Below are 15664 nucleotides of genomic sequence, written 5' to 3' on the forward strand. Positions count from 1 at the left end.
TTTGAGGAATACACTGAGAATAATAAAAATACTGAAAGTCTTGTAACTTCTGATGCTGTTGTTTTGTACATGAATATTTTATATAAAGAGGCAATGAATTTTATAGATAAAATCTGAGAGATTAAGGATAAAATCCTGTACATGTTTTGACAAAAACAAGTCTATAACTTCCAGCCTTCCTCAGCCACCATAGCTTTTTTCTCCAGTCTAAGGATTCCATCTTAAATGCAAAGGTATTTTCTATTCATTTTATTTTGGCATTTGATAAGGTCTAGGCATACAATAGGGTCTCCTATGGTATCAAAAATGACAAATTTTCAGATATTTACAGAAGAACTTACTAGTGGGTTGTCCCAGTTTTCTCTCTTTTGGTATGAGCTTTAAATCTAGAAGTCTATCTCAATTACTGTTGTTGACACAAGTACTCTCAGGGTCCCATCCAATTTTGCAATCATGATTAGCTGTTAAGAGTATTTATGACATATCCAGAAAGTGATGGAGTAGATTCAGTTATGAAGCTCATTATGGTAAGTAATTGAGCCATAGATTTTCATGCCGAAATGTATTCTTTAGCTCATTAAGCCCATGATGCAGTTGCCAGATGTGGAAAGGTGCAATATTCTTTGAGTGTATCAGCTTCTGCACTTCTTACCATTACATCCATGGACCAGGTTTTGTCTAAGTGCTCAAAACAAGTGAAGAAGTTTTATCATGTCGAGTATGGTTTCCCTGGGCAAAATAAAAGAAGAAGGCTTTCATCATTTTATTTGCCACTACATCTTCATGATAGACTGGGGAGTGAAATAGCTCCGGCATTGAAATTACTAGGCTTTAAACATTCACCCATTGCCTCTGGGTGGATGTTTAGAGACCAATATCTCATAAAAGGGGAGCACAATAATGGAAAAAGTGAGGAGAAACTTCAGTGATCGCCTTTCCCCAAATATTCTGTTTTTCAAGTGAAATGTTCCAAATTGAGAGTTTCTTTCATCAGGACATGCTTCCTGAACCATGAGCACACAAAACAAAAACAGAGAAGTTGGTTTGTGCCTTATTTCTAATAATAAGGTATCCTATTTCCACTCTGTGAGATAATTTTGCAGAGCTACAGTAGCCATAACTCTTGCATAGCTATTATGGAGGAAGAACATCTGTTTCTAGCTATAAATCTGTCAAGTAACCAGTAAATCCCAACAAGGAGACATTAACAGTTTATAACTTAAGAGACCACAATAGCACAGATAAAAACAATATGTCTTTCTGAACAGTTGCAATGTCACCTGGAGTTCACTTGAAAGTGTAACAGCCTCATAATACACCCTTTCATTATGACTTTACAAGTGTGACTGTTTACTAGAGAGATATGCTCTTAATACTAGCTCATGCCAGACTTTTAACCTCATAAAATAAGGGAACTCAGGTTCAGACAAAATGCAATCTGAAGGCTTGTGGTGCATTCTTCAGCCATGTTGTGAGCTCACCTTGAATGGACAGACAAGCATAATCAAAGAAAGGACCACTGGTCAAAGCCAGTTCCACTTAAGGAAGCTGGAGGAATCTGGGCTTGGTGAATCCAGTTATGAACTGACACTATTCACATGTCTCAAAGTTGTATGAAGATCACAGTCCAATATCCTTTGGATTTACCAGTTCTCAGAATTTAGGAAGGTGTTCTCAGCCCCAAAGCAGTCTCAAAGTGCATTTAAATGCATATTCTGAGATTAAATAGCATTTATAAATGTGTATCTCTGTTCAGATCCTTGAATAGATGTGGCCAGCCATCTCCAAACAGTTTTGGATGAGAGTGTTTATCTAGATTGATTTTAAGAGGGTTTCAGGTGGGTTTTGACATGGAAACAGCCTTTGTTGCCTGTATGCTCAGAGAATACCTATACTGGGAGAATTATTTATTTATTTATTTATTTATTTCGAGAACTTCTATGCCGCCCCATTCACCAAAGCCTTGGGGTGGCTCACAAACATAAATAAATAACATCATATAAAACAATATAACTTAACAGTATAAATTAATGATAGGTATTCTTGATGCTTTGGAATCACTTGGCAGCTTCCAGTACCATCAACCATGGTATTCCTGAGGAGTGACTGTCTGAGGTGGAAGTGGTAAGTACTGCATTGCAGTGGATCCAATCCTGCTTGGGTGGCCAGCTGTAGAAGGCCAACATTCCTCAGGCTGATAGATTCACCATAAGTTCCCTGGGATTGGTTTTGTCCCACATGCTATTTAACATCTACATGAACCCACTGAATAGTGTTAATTGGTATTTTGGAGTGAGCCATCACTGGTAAACTGATGATACACAGATATATTTCTTCTTTTCATCCAGAAAAGTGAGGCTGTGGATGTGCTGAATCAGTGTCTGGATACAGCAGAAGACTGGTTGGGGGCCATTGAACTGAAATTTAATCCGGCCAAAATGGAGATGCTGCTAGTGAGTCCATGGATTCTGATGGGGTGGAGGATGCACAACCTCTTCTGGATGATCCTGAACTTCTCTAGAGGAGCAGGTATGTGGTTGTGGTTCTTCCTGGAGCCATCCCTTGGTTCTTGATAAATGTATATTTTAAATTTTAAGCACATTTTTATGTATTGTGCAATGCTAGGCTTCTTTACTAAGAAGTGAATTACTCTTTTGTTCAATAGTATTTTATTAGGATTCCAGCCTTAGATAGCAGTATGGTATATACTTAACTGGGAGTCAGTCTCATGGAACTCAGTGGGGCTTCCTGTGAGTAGACACATCTTGGATGGAGCTGTCAATGCAGGGAGCTGTGGTGAATAAAGAGGCATTTATTTATTCTAGCTGCTGTATAATTTTCAGAAGTTAGCATATGGGGATTACTCTTCATTGAAAAATTCCCTCTTTACAATGCATCATATGTTTGCTTAACTCAGTACTGGACAAAGAAGCTCTGTACTTGTACTCGTGGTATATTTGAGATTAGTTTTCAAATTACAATTACATTCAGTGCCAGCAATTAGAGCTATAGCTGGCTGATTTCCACTTAAGATATATCTGGTGGCAGAGGGCACTCACTAAAAGGAACACTCTGTGTCATCAGTTTAGTATTTCTACTTTTATTACAAGTTAATTGGTTCTGGATTGTTGTTGGTGGAAGAATAACAGAGAGTTATCCAGTGGCAATAATAAAAAAGCTTAAGAAAACTATAATAAAAATATATACATCCTATGCATTTCCAAGCAACATTTAATGTGTACTGATACGTTCCCTACTGCAATCTTCTAATAAAATTACTTAATATAGTCATCATAAATTTGTCCCATTGATTTTAATGGAACTAACTTGGTTGAACCCATACTATATAAATAAAGAAATTAGATGTGCAACAACAGCAAGAATACCAGAACAAAGGAAGCACACATTTTATTGTAAGTGTATTGACAATGTATTGATTTTTTTTCTTTGTAAAGGTAGAAGTCAATGCTATCCTTTCTCATGTCAATTTCAGCTTTTTAATGATTGCACATTTCCTAACTCCTAAGTGCTTTAAGATACCACCATTCAACTGAGTGACTTTTTTTAAGGTATTTTCTTTTTGGTGTCCACTGCAATCAGAAGTCTTCCAGCCTTTATGTATGATCATGTTCACCCATTTCCCACTTCATCTACGGCACCAAGTTCAGTATTTGGGATGGTGTATTGAATTGTTTGCATTTCTTTGTGGTCATATAGGTATCTGACTGGGCCTTTTGAAAGCTAAATTCTTCTTGGTCTAATTCACAGAATTCTCTCTCCCAATGCCATGTAAAACTATGCAAAAAATTACACTGAAGTTGTTCTAAAACTCAAGATCTCATGGTACCAATGTCAGAAAATGGCTTGCGGAGGGTATATAAAAGGATGTTTGCTCAGTTAGGATAGATACCTTTTGTGAAGGAACCATGGCTTCCTTAAAAATAGGTTTCATACAAAGAACCTATGAGATGTTTGATGTAGAGGCCTTGGAATAAAGTGGCAGGAATTGCAGGGAGGTGGTCAAAAACACAGTGAAAATTGGAAAAGTTTTCAAAAATAGTTAAACAATTGAATGTATAGCATTAGTCAGATGTGGTTTTAGATTTGCTGGGTACAAGAGCTGCTGTAGATGTAACATCTGAGAACTGTATATTGTATATTGCATGGTACTACCAACTCCTCCTAAAATGGCATGTTACACATGGAGATTTTTAATCAGATTATAGATTTAATTATGTTGAGTTGCTTACAAATCCTATTGTCCTAGTATACAACCATTGCACACCAATGTGAGCTTAGATGGCAGCAATTTTGGTGCTGTCACATCTGAAATCCATCTTAGTTCATGGGTCTTGCCTACAGTTGAGCTTTGGAGGAAAGTTTTGTTTAGCTTGACAGTTGGATTACCATGGAAGGAAATTGAAATGTGCTACTTTTGCATAAATAATCTCATGTTCTTTGTCCTGTAAGTATGGGAAGAAGAGTTAGTAGCAGAATAACCCTGACTTATGGGAAGCAAGTGTCCTGATACTTAAATGGGAAAGTACTCCTGCGTCACTTCCCCCATTCTGTCTGCTCTGCAGCTTCCCCCCACACACACCAATTCTTTTTCACTTCCCTCCTCCTTACTACACCTTTCTGCTTCTCTGCTACTTGCAACAAATGTCTCTGTGTTCTGCTTTCCTCCTTGTTAGGTTGGTTTTCCTTCCAGCACTGCACTGTCCCTTCTCCTAACCCACCTTTCTTTCTGCCTGTGTTCCCATCCCTTTCCCTTCTATATTGCTGAACACTCTGCAGGGTGCTTGGCTGCTCTTCAGATCAGCTTAGAGAAGAGAGGTATCTCTGGAAATCACGACACTATAGTAGATCACTTGGACCTCTGCTGCTTGTGTAGCATGTGGGACTCAATTCTTGGCAAGTGTCACGCAAACACGGGGCACGCTGGCCAGGGACTCAGATGCAGGGCTGTGACAAAAGGAACTGGACTCCAGGGATCTGGGTAGAAGGAATCTAACAGATGCCCACCCCCAAAGCAGAGTCCTTTCGGAGCCCTAGCATGCTGTTGTCTGAGGCTGGGGATTCACCTTGCCTCATGAAAGGGCTGTCCCTGCCCATGCCTGTTGTTCTGTAAACAGGCATTTCTATTTGATCGGGAGTTAAAAGTAATGAAAGGTTATCGGAATTCTGACAAGACACAAAACAACAACAACAGCAACAGCAACAACAATCTTGGGCTATTGACACACTGCAGAATAGCAGATGCTGTCATGCATGCCTTCTGCATTTTGCTAATGGAGGTTTTTAGGAAGAATGAAATTGTTACCCAGTACTGCCATCCTCTATCAAAAACTTCTCTGTGTTGACGTATTAACTTGCCAGCCAGCTACAGCAAGTTGGCTTTAGGGAACTGTCTCTATTACTAGTTCAGTTATACTGTGTAATAAAAATGAACATTAAAGGGGGAAGTGGTCTCCACCATAAAAAGATTACCTAGAAAGCACTTTTTCTTATGTGCCTTGCAGCAGAGCAAAACAGATAAATAAAAGGTGTGATAAGTTTAAAAATAATCATCTTAGGTTATCATCGCTTTTAAAACATATATTAATTTACTGGTAATAACAGACGATAACAAACAATAAATGACATAAGACATTGCCAGTGGTGTGCATGATCAATGCTTAGTATAATTCTTGTAACCACTGAATAAGCATTGAATGTGGTGAGGCAGTCAGTCACTGGAGCTATGGGATATTAATGTCCCTGATCCAATCAATCATTGATTTCTCCATCACAAGCCAGTCTCTTGGCTTCATTTTTCTTTTGCAATTTGTCCAGTAGATTGTTTCCCAAAACAAAGATGACTTTCTGTAATATAACATCAACAGTTTGGCATACTGTAAAGCAAAAGGGGTCCTCTTCTGCTGGAACAAAAAAAATTCATTATAAGAACTACACTGCACCTTGTGTGGACCTGTTGGCTGGCCATGTTCCAATACAAGGCATGACCCCAATTATGAATGCCACCATTCTTCTGTCCTAAATGCATACAGTGCACAGACATTTCTTCCAGTTACTTAGATAATGCACTGTCTTCATTCCTGTTAGGGATTTGGAGAAGAACACTTCAATATAAGATCCAGCACTCTCAAAAATCTCAAGATTATTATCTGCAGAACCAAACTGAGCACGTCACTATTCACACAATAAGCAACTGTATAAATGGAACTTTAAGCGTAAGCAGCAGGCATGTGTGTAGGTGTGGATACTGCTAGAGGGTGTTTGTTTTTTTAAATCTCCCACCCCTTGGTTGATTCTTATCCTTGTTGTTCTTCTTGAAATACATACCCCTAACTATTTGCACTGGAAGAAAAGCTTCTATTCTCACCATGGAAGCTTTCTTTCCAATGAAAATTGCAGGTGCTGATCACAACCATCAGAAGGCAATGGGTTGAAGTTCCTCCAGTGACCATGCAGGGCTCCCATGTCTGATTGGAGCCTCTGTGTGAGTTCTTTACTTTCAAAGTCCATCACACCTGAATGGCTTCTTGCCTGGTACGGCTTTGAAATAGAAAAACAATGGACATTGAGCTTTAAAGCTATGAGACACATATAAAACAATTCAATGAAATGCTCTGACTATATTTTATTTTTTTCCATGTATGGCATAAATAGCTTTCATACACAATATTAAAGTCTGTTCAAGTAGAGTGAGGCTTGAGTAAGTACTTCAAGACTTATATAAACTCAATCCAGCATAATGGTTAAGTGGACATCCAGGCACTTCCCACTAAGTACCAGACTTCAATTGGTTTTTTTCATGTACAGGAAATCTGATTGAAGCGTTGAGAGATGCATTCAAAAAGGTTTACAAATAACTTAAACTACCGTGCCACTTAACTAGAAAGTGCTTTTTAAGGTGCTCAAGTGCACATGAATGTGCACGTACACACCGAGACACATCTCTTTGTACAGTATGTTGCAATCATTTAAATATGATGCAATCAAAGCATGGGTAACTGTTGCCAGATCAGACCAACTCAGAAAGGGCTGTAGTTGGCACACTATGCGTAATTGTGGAACATACTCCTTGCCACTACTGCCACCTGAAGTTCCAGGAACAGTGTAGAATGAAAGAGCGCTCTGAAACGATGGCCCTGGTCCTTCAGGGGAAGCACGTGTCTTTCTAGAAGTCTCCATTCCCAGTCCTTCAGTCAGGCTTTCTGCTTACCAACAGCATATCCATTTTTCCCAAGTATAATGTCAGCTTGTCTACCCTCATCCAGCCCATTTGTGAAGGCAGGAAGTATCCAAAGGATTTGGCTGTTTTCTTGATGTTATAAGATAAAAGGAAATAAAGCTGGGTGTAGGAAAGTGCAAATCCACAACACCTGAGCTTGCTGGGGTTCTGCAACATTCATATTGAATCTCTAACTCAAGTCCATGTGGATTTCCACCTGTTTTTTCCTTTTCCGGTGAAAATCCACATCTATTTTCATGCCTATTTTCCCAAATCTTCATGTGATTTGTGTGCATCTTTGTGTGCATCTTTTCAATCAATTCTTCCATTGGTTAAAGTATGTTTATGTGATTTTTAAAAACTACACATATTTTCATATGCATTTTTCAAATGTATTCATGCTGTTGAACACAGTTTGGGAGTCTGCGAATCACATTGCAAAGAGGCATCCATCTTCTCTTAGCCTGGGCATCCATGTCACTTTGAGAGATCTTCCAAGAAGGACTAGGGTCACTTACACAAGTGGGGACCTTCACCATTCCAGATACTCTGTCCAAGTCCTCAAGATCCACAGGCTGAAAAGAATCCAAGGCAACTGGACAAGGAGCTGCCAAGGTCACATCATTTGACCTGTCCCAGTACTGGAGTCTACATGAATGAGAGCACCTTTATCCACAAAGACTGAAATAAGTTGTTCACAGTAAGCCACTTTCCAGGTCTGCAGTCCAGCATAGGAGATTGCTAAAAGTGTTGACATTTTCAGTGAAGCATCTGTTTCCACCATTTCTAGTTCCATCACTGTGTTCCCAGTTTCAAAGCTTTGTTCTGCTGACTCGTAACATTTTATCATTTGGCACACAATATACTCTAGGGACTGGATGTATGAAGCAAGTTGGAAGTAATGGGAAGCACTGTAGCACATAACTAAGAAGAATCCAACTATGCACACTTGAGTACTACAGAAGTGTAAAATAGACTGGGCAAGCTCGATGCCATCTTCTCTCAACACCTTCTCAGTTTTACTGAATCACCACATGAGGACTGAAAATTCTATTAGTCTCAGTTCTATTAGTGAGCAGTTTGGTTGAGTGCAAATCTTCTTAGTGGAAATTGTGAACACACATTTTTCAATTTACCTTCTCTTGGGTTCTTTTTAAGAGCAGACACCTGGATCTGATTCTTGGAAAAATTATTTCAACACTTTCCTACATATGTTAAAACCAGATTACCCATATGGATTCCAGGTTATTTTATAGGATAATTACTGACCCTTCTGAAGTTCATAGAGGCTCATTACAGGAAACAAATGGAGCCTAAATTATAGGGAATCACCTGATGAAGGACTCAAATGTTTCTAAATATTTTGGAACAGACCCAATCTGATTCATGAAGATACTAAAAATGAATGTTTGGACAATAAAAGCTTCTCATATATATGCTGATGGGATCTCAACTGATGATGATTTCCCATGAAAGACATTTTATAGAACTAGTTGTCTGTTGACACCAAGCAGAAACCAACATTGTTTTGTTCCAGCACCAGCTGAAAACATTTTATATTTAAGTAGGCTTTCCCTGATTAATCAGCCATGGTTAAATCTTTTTATTTTGCATTCAGATTCTTTTCTTTCATTTTTTTCTGCTTTGGAATCCTGCTAGGTATAGACCAGTTTGATACACATGACAGCCCACCATCATGTCAACCCAGCTTGCTTTCTTCAGGTTAGCTTATTATTTACTAACAGTCTATTTTGGAAAGACTACTATTCATTTTCCAGCTTTTTAAGTTGTGTTTTTCAGTTTCTCAAAAATTTGCTGTTGGGGTCAGAAATTTTTAAAAATATTATATTAGCAATCTTTTGTAACTGCACAATTCTCAGCTGCCTGATATTTATAGTCTTGGCTGGTCAATTAAAAAAAGCTGCCAAGAATACTTGCACAGGTTTTTTCGGGTTGGGAAGCAAATGCAAGGGGAAATTTGTGCATCTGCAGTAAAAGAGCAATCACTACAAAAGTGCAAAGTTGTCCTCCATCACTTCTTAGGCATATAACATTTGCATATAATTCCTGTCCAAACAGCCCTGTGCAAGTATTACATTTCTTAGATGGAACAGAATGGGATGGACCGAATGGGCTGCCCGCATCAGTGGTACTGACCTGTCCCATAGGGAATCATTCACTAGTACTTTTTGGGTGAGGAGCGAGTGATAGAATTGTCAGAATCACAAGAACTGTAGTTATAAGTGCTCTGAAAATAACTGCAGAAAGCTGGCAGTTGTGATGGTGCTGGGAGTTACTATTTTCCCCTATCCACCATCTGCACTAACTGCAGACTCAGGGGAAGTGTTAAAAGGAGTAAGACACAGAGGACTGACAGTTCAGCTGTTACAGACAAGAGGATTACCCTACAAAGCAGAAGCTCCTGTTCTCCCTATTTTAGTAAACATGTTCCTTTGACTTCCTACCTGTGCACCTGCCCTTCACAATTTTGTCCAAACTAGCTGATAAGCAGCTTTGTCTCCTTGATTTCCATGTATATTTCTTCACCACTCCTTGAGCATGGAACACTACATGTATCAGACAACTCTAAAAGTGCACTTGAACACTATCAACAATAAGGAAATTACCCATCCCAGTTTTTTTTACCAAGTCACTCTTTGTTGCTGTTTGTTTTTAACTGCTTTAAAAGTTTTCTGTTTTTATAACATGTGTATTGTATTTTATTATCTAGTTTTATGGGTTGTTATAAACTGCCCAGAGAGCTTCAGCTAAGAAATAATAGTAGCAATAATAATAGTGATAATGGCAGTAATAATAAATGATGCCCCCCATCTGCATTTTTGGAGGGTTTCCCAGAAGTTTAAACAAAATCAAAACAACAAACTGGAGAATAAAGAAGGTTAAAAATTGGAGAGGAGAAGGGATAAGGAGACAAGATGGGTTCTGCTGCAGAGATTCTCAGGATATGTGGCAGAGCCGGAGGGAGAAGAGGAAGGACCACAACTCCACAGTAAGGCCAATCATATAATAGGCATATCACTGGGCTACCCACATGCACAACTTATTTCCGGGGTGACTTACTGTCAAGCAGAACCATTTCCATAGAGTGGCATTTGGTAGATAAATGCAATACTATGGATTCTGCTGTTGAAAACATCGGTTCAGTGGTGGAATGGATGCTCTGTGTGTAGAAGGTCCAAGGTTATGCTGCTTTTAACTGGAGACAGTGGCATTTCAGGTGATAGGAACTGGGGAAGACCTCTGCCTGGAAGACTGGTGAACTGATACCACTTGGAATACACAGTTACCATATTCAGAAGTCACTCTAAATCATAATTTAGCATGAAGAAACCCTTGGGCTTGCATGGTCCACTGTCCCTGGTGTGAAGGAGATGTTTATTTCCAGTTTTGATTAAGCTTATCTGCTGTTAACTTAAACTGGAAGCATGTTTTTTTCACACACTTCCTTGCAGCTGTGCTAGGGTCAGGGAGATTGTCCAAGCTGGAATGTACTGTGATGTTCAGAAATCTAGACTAGATGGACACTGAGTTTGACTTGGTAAAAGACACAGCATTTTAGTATAGAGTCGAGCTTTCTAATGCAGTGAAACAAGGAGACAGTGAATATTACTGAAGCACAATTTAAGTGTTATCTTTTAAATTTAATAAACTTTCATGTTGAATTTTACTTTTAGAAAAGCTAAGTGATAAGTACATATAGGAAATGGCAACATATGTAGTTCTAGTGAGAAAACTATTGCTATTTAGAAATCCACAACTTGTTTTGTTTTACTGTCTTCTAAAGAGATGCTTGTTTGTTTGTTCCTGTCGCAGTATTTATTAACAGTATTTGTTCAGTCTTTTCTGTAAAATTGGGATTCCTCTGAGAACCCACTAATAATTCTGCAAGTGCTATTGCATTTAAGGAACAGCTTGGCTCTCCACTATTTTCATCTTCACACTCATGGAGCGGTTAACAATTACAGTGAAAAAAATCATTGCCTGGCTCTCCAGGTTCTAAAATCAATTTAGGGGAGTACTTGGCTAAGAGGGGTGATTCACCATTCATACTGAGGTGGCCTTGCTGAAGTATTTTGTAAATTTATTGTGGCAGTATAGGGAATGGAATGAGGGTTGATACAGCATAGAGATGCTGTTTGAGTTTCCAGCCAGGTAGCATGTTCTTTTGTATGATGCTCCATTCCATTCACCCTGGCTTTTTTCTTGCAAAGAACTCAAAGAAGCTTACATCATTATGCTTTTAATGTTATCCCCACAACAACAACCCTGTGAGGTAGGTTGGGTTGAGACCTTGTGACTGGCTCAAAGTCATCATGTCTCCATGGCCGAGTGGAGACTAGAACCCAGATTGCCTGAGTCACAGATTCTCAATTTTCACCACTACACCACACTGGCTCTTAGTATAGTATACCATGGTCACTGAACATGCTGAGCTCCCACTGAATCATCTTCCATTCATAGAAAATGAAGTAAAACAATGGTGGTTTGCCTCTTTAATTTATCTTTTTCCAATGGTGACATGGAAAAGCTCTTCAGAGATGAACCACCAGACAGTTAAATTCAGCTGCAGCAGAACTTCATTAGCAAAAGAACAATGGAAGAAGGCAGATTTCTTGACAACTAATATCTTCCTATATGTTAGTGATTTTCAAAACAGACCTAATTTCTATTAATGCAATAAAATTGCTATAAGAAATTACTCTTGAACTGCTGATTGGCTGTTAAGCAAAATACAATGTAGAAATACAATTGATATTTGCAGACTTTAAAAATGATGAAATTTGCAGACTTTAAAAACTATGAAAAATTCCTTATGTGTTCAATATAATGACAATATATTGCAATTACAGAAGTCAGTAAGCAAACTATCAGTGTCTATAACTGCTCTTAGGAACTCCAAATTATTTAGCCCCCTGACAATGTTTATATGTTATAACGTTGTCTTTCCTTATCAGAGCTCAGCACATGTGGTCCTATAGAATGAGTCTTGAATTAATCAGAAATGTACAATTCTGTAGTGCTTTCAAGGCAGTCTTCCACAATATGTATGGAATGGAAAATGTGCAAGATTAGCATTCTTGTATTCTGCATATCAATGTGCAGTATTCATATTTTAATACCTTTACCCCTGTCTTAACCCGCTTTCTGTCACATTGTATTGGTTTTCACAATGCCAAATGACACTGAGCTTTACTTCAATCTCTCCTCGTGCTACTGTGCTGGAGAGATTCTGCATGAAGTAATTTTCATAATTAGGAACCTGCATCATGCTAATATTTGAATCAAGTTATATGCAAAGAAAGACTTGATGATTTGAAATATTACCAATACAGTTCTTGCTCCTTTGCAGAGGAGAAAAATGCCAAGTTCTCTTTCTGCCAAGCTTTGCCTGTTTGGATTACATCTATTATTGGAACTGTGGTATGTGAGGCACATCTGCATTGATACCACCTTCCTTTCGCTACAAACACTTTATTTGGATTATTTTACCCTATATTTTGCATTGATTAGCTCTGCCTAGAACATGTGAAAACAGAGGAAAAAAGATATACAGAAAATACAGTTCAAATGAACAAGTTTAAACATAGTGATTTAATGAAGGACCCACAATACCAGCTTTTCATTGGTACCCAAATCCAGCCAACTGTGCAAACTATTTTGTTCTTTCCCCCAGAAGAGTTTCTAATGTTGGGCTCTAATAAGTGTCCATGGAGAAATGTTTCTACTATGCAAGAGATGCTTTCAGGGATGTCTATTGGTATGTCTGGTTGACCCAGCTTGGCATACAGATTGTAATCTCAGAAAGGCAATTCTGGTTGCTATTTGAACCAAGTTATACAAGATTGTACTCAAAGACAAGATCAAATCTCCCATGTTAATCTGCCACTTGAAATGGTAGAGATTCCAAGTCCTGCCATACCTGATATTTCAAATGGGAACACCACAGGAACTATTATAAGTCCATCTTGCTACAAGAAAATTCACCAGCCACCAGTACCAGTAAGTGCTGTTTATCACAGCAGAGAGCAAAGCTGACTTGCAATGACTGTGGTGCTCTTTGAATGCCTGAACCATAAATAACTCCATGCAGAAATTGATAATTCTGATACACGGAAGGATAGTTTCCCCTTTTATCTTGCAAAGACTGCTGGATCTGGTATGCAAACCATGTAGTTCCCATTCAAGAATGTGTTATCTTTATGCAACAGTTCTATCCTAACCTTTCCAAAGCTTCTAGATCTTTATATGATGGTTATACTAGCAGTTCACCAAATTAAAATGGCAAGAAATTGGTTCATGTAACATGGCTGGCTTACCTTGCACTGTATTTTAAAGTAGTCATTTACTGTGGTGAAAGTGAAAGACATATTTGTAAACAAGGACACTGATGAATATTCAAATTCATTCCCTGCTTATCACATCCAAGGATACTGAAAAAAAGGTATTTTACTGTTACTGTTCTGACTGATCTAATGTTGCAGCTCTGAAATAATAGCTCATCAGATTCAATGTTGTTCCATATGCTTTGTTACCCAGCATTGACCTTGCAGGATAAAAATACACCATGAAAATATTACTACAGCATCTTATGAAAATATGTACAGAAGGCATTTGCAAGGACAGCTACATGGATAATTCATCGAACTACAGATGTTCATCCTCATTTGCTGCAGCAATATTCATATTTTGCTGATAAATAATTGAACCTGCCTAGCCATTCCAAGTCATCTCTAAAGCAGCATAGGCTATTACTTCCCTTTTCTACCATTAAGCAAACCCCACACACTGAATCATAGAATAGTAGAGTGGAAAAGGGACAGAGGGCCATTGGGTCCAACCCCCTGCTCAGTGCATGCTCCAAGTTAAACTGTTCCTCTCAGATGGCCATCCAGTTGCATCCTGAATGCCTCTAGTGTGGAAGAATCCACAGAATCGCTCGGTCCATTGCTGCACTACTCTAACACTGGCACCAGCTAGAGTGGCGAACGGTTATGATCTCTGCCAAGTAAATAGCTGACAAGGCAGCTGAAGGTCACCAGGTTCTTGTGTCTCATGCAGTCCATTGCTCTTTTATCTCACACTCTGCAATGTGTGCTAAAGAAAGGCTGTGGCGAATAGGCCTGTTGACACTAGTATTGGTTTGCCCACCATGGCTGCAACCACATCCAAGAGACTGGCAGGTGACAAGGAAGCTACGCTGTGAAGGCACATGGGGACAAGCAGATGCTAGCAAAACCCCCCAAACATACACATAGGGGTCAAAGATGGCTGACTGGAAGTTTACTTCCACGTGACTTCCATGCATAGGACTGCATTACCCTTTTGGAACACACACCTGAGTTTGAATTTTGGATTCATTACTCTGGTTATTCCAATATCCTTACATCTTCTGATTGTACTCAAAAAATTTGAGAGCAGTCCTCAGTGATGCGGTTTCACCTTTTCCTGGAGGCTAATAGGTCACAGCAAAAAAAGCAAGGCATCCTGTGGCATCTTCGAGCCTTTGTTAGCATTTGTTAGCATTTCATTGGTTAATGTGTTAGCATTTAAATGTCTCAAAAACTCCTTGTTTTGCTTTTTGCTTTCCTCTGCTTGGTACACAGCCCTTAAAAGCATGGAAGCCAGCTGAACATTAGTGTAGTGACAAACTTAGGTACCTCCATCCACTAAGGCAAACTAGAATGCCTAGGGCAAGATAAATTTTGTATCTCACTTTTAGTTTTATTTTCTGTAGAGAATTTTTCCAAGATAAAATTTCTTTATCCAGGGTGTAATATTTGTAAAATCCATTAACATGCATTGCTACTTCTGCTATTATGGCTACTAGTACTACTATTATCATGAATATAAAAGCAGCATTGAATGAGTTTGCAAGGAAGTAGAAAAATGAAATTCCTTGGAAAATAAGAATTTTGTCTGGTGCTGGAAAGATAACAAAGTAGGCACCAGATGAACCACTCTGAGGAAGATGTTCCATACCCTGAGTGACCCCAGGAATAACTCCACACAGGGAAGTTCAGCTTGTTTCAGTAAGATTCCTGTCTGCTTCTGACTGGAGGTGGGCCAAGTTGTTCTTTTTTCCTGAAGACTTTCATATCTAAGCTAGACCATGGTTTGGACATTTCTTTTAAATGCTAAGGAAATTTGTGCCAATCACATGGTTTTTGAGTATTACAATTATGGGATCAGGAACTACATAGTTCTAGTACAATTTGGATAATTTTGTCTTCCACTTTGCTCGAATAGCACAGTCTACACAAATTTCCAAAGCGAGTGATTCTATGGAATTGTGTGGAGCATCATAGAATGGGTTGGAGTCCTGGCTCCAACAGAAATGTCTTCTGAGGCTGTAGATGGGGCTCCAGCCTTAGAGGGGTTTTTCCTGCCTTGCAGCCAGCAGAGGGG

This window comes from Varanus komodoensis, unplaced genomic scaffold (genome assembly GCF_004798865.1).
Source record: "Varanus komodoensis strain SLA01 unplaced genomic scaffold, ASM479886v1 scaffold5, whole genome shotgun sequence".
NCBI lineage: Eukaryota > Metazoa > Chordata > Lepidosauria > Squamata > Varanidae > Varanus > Varanus komodoensis.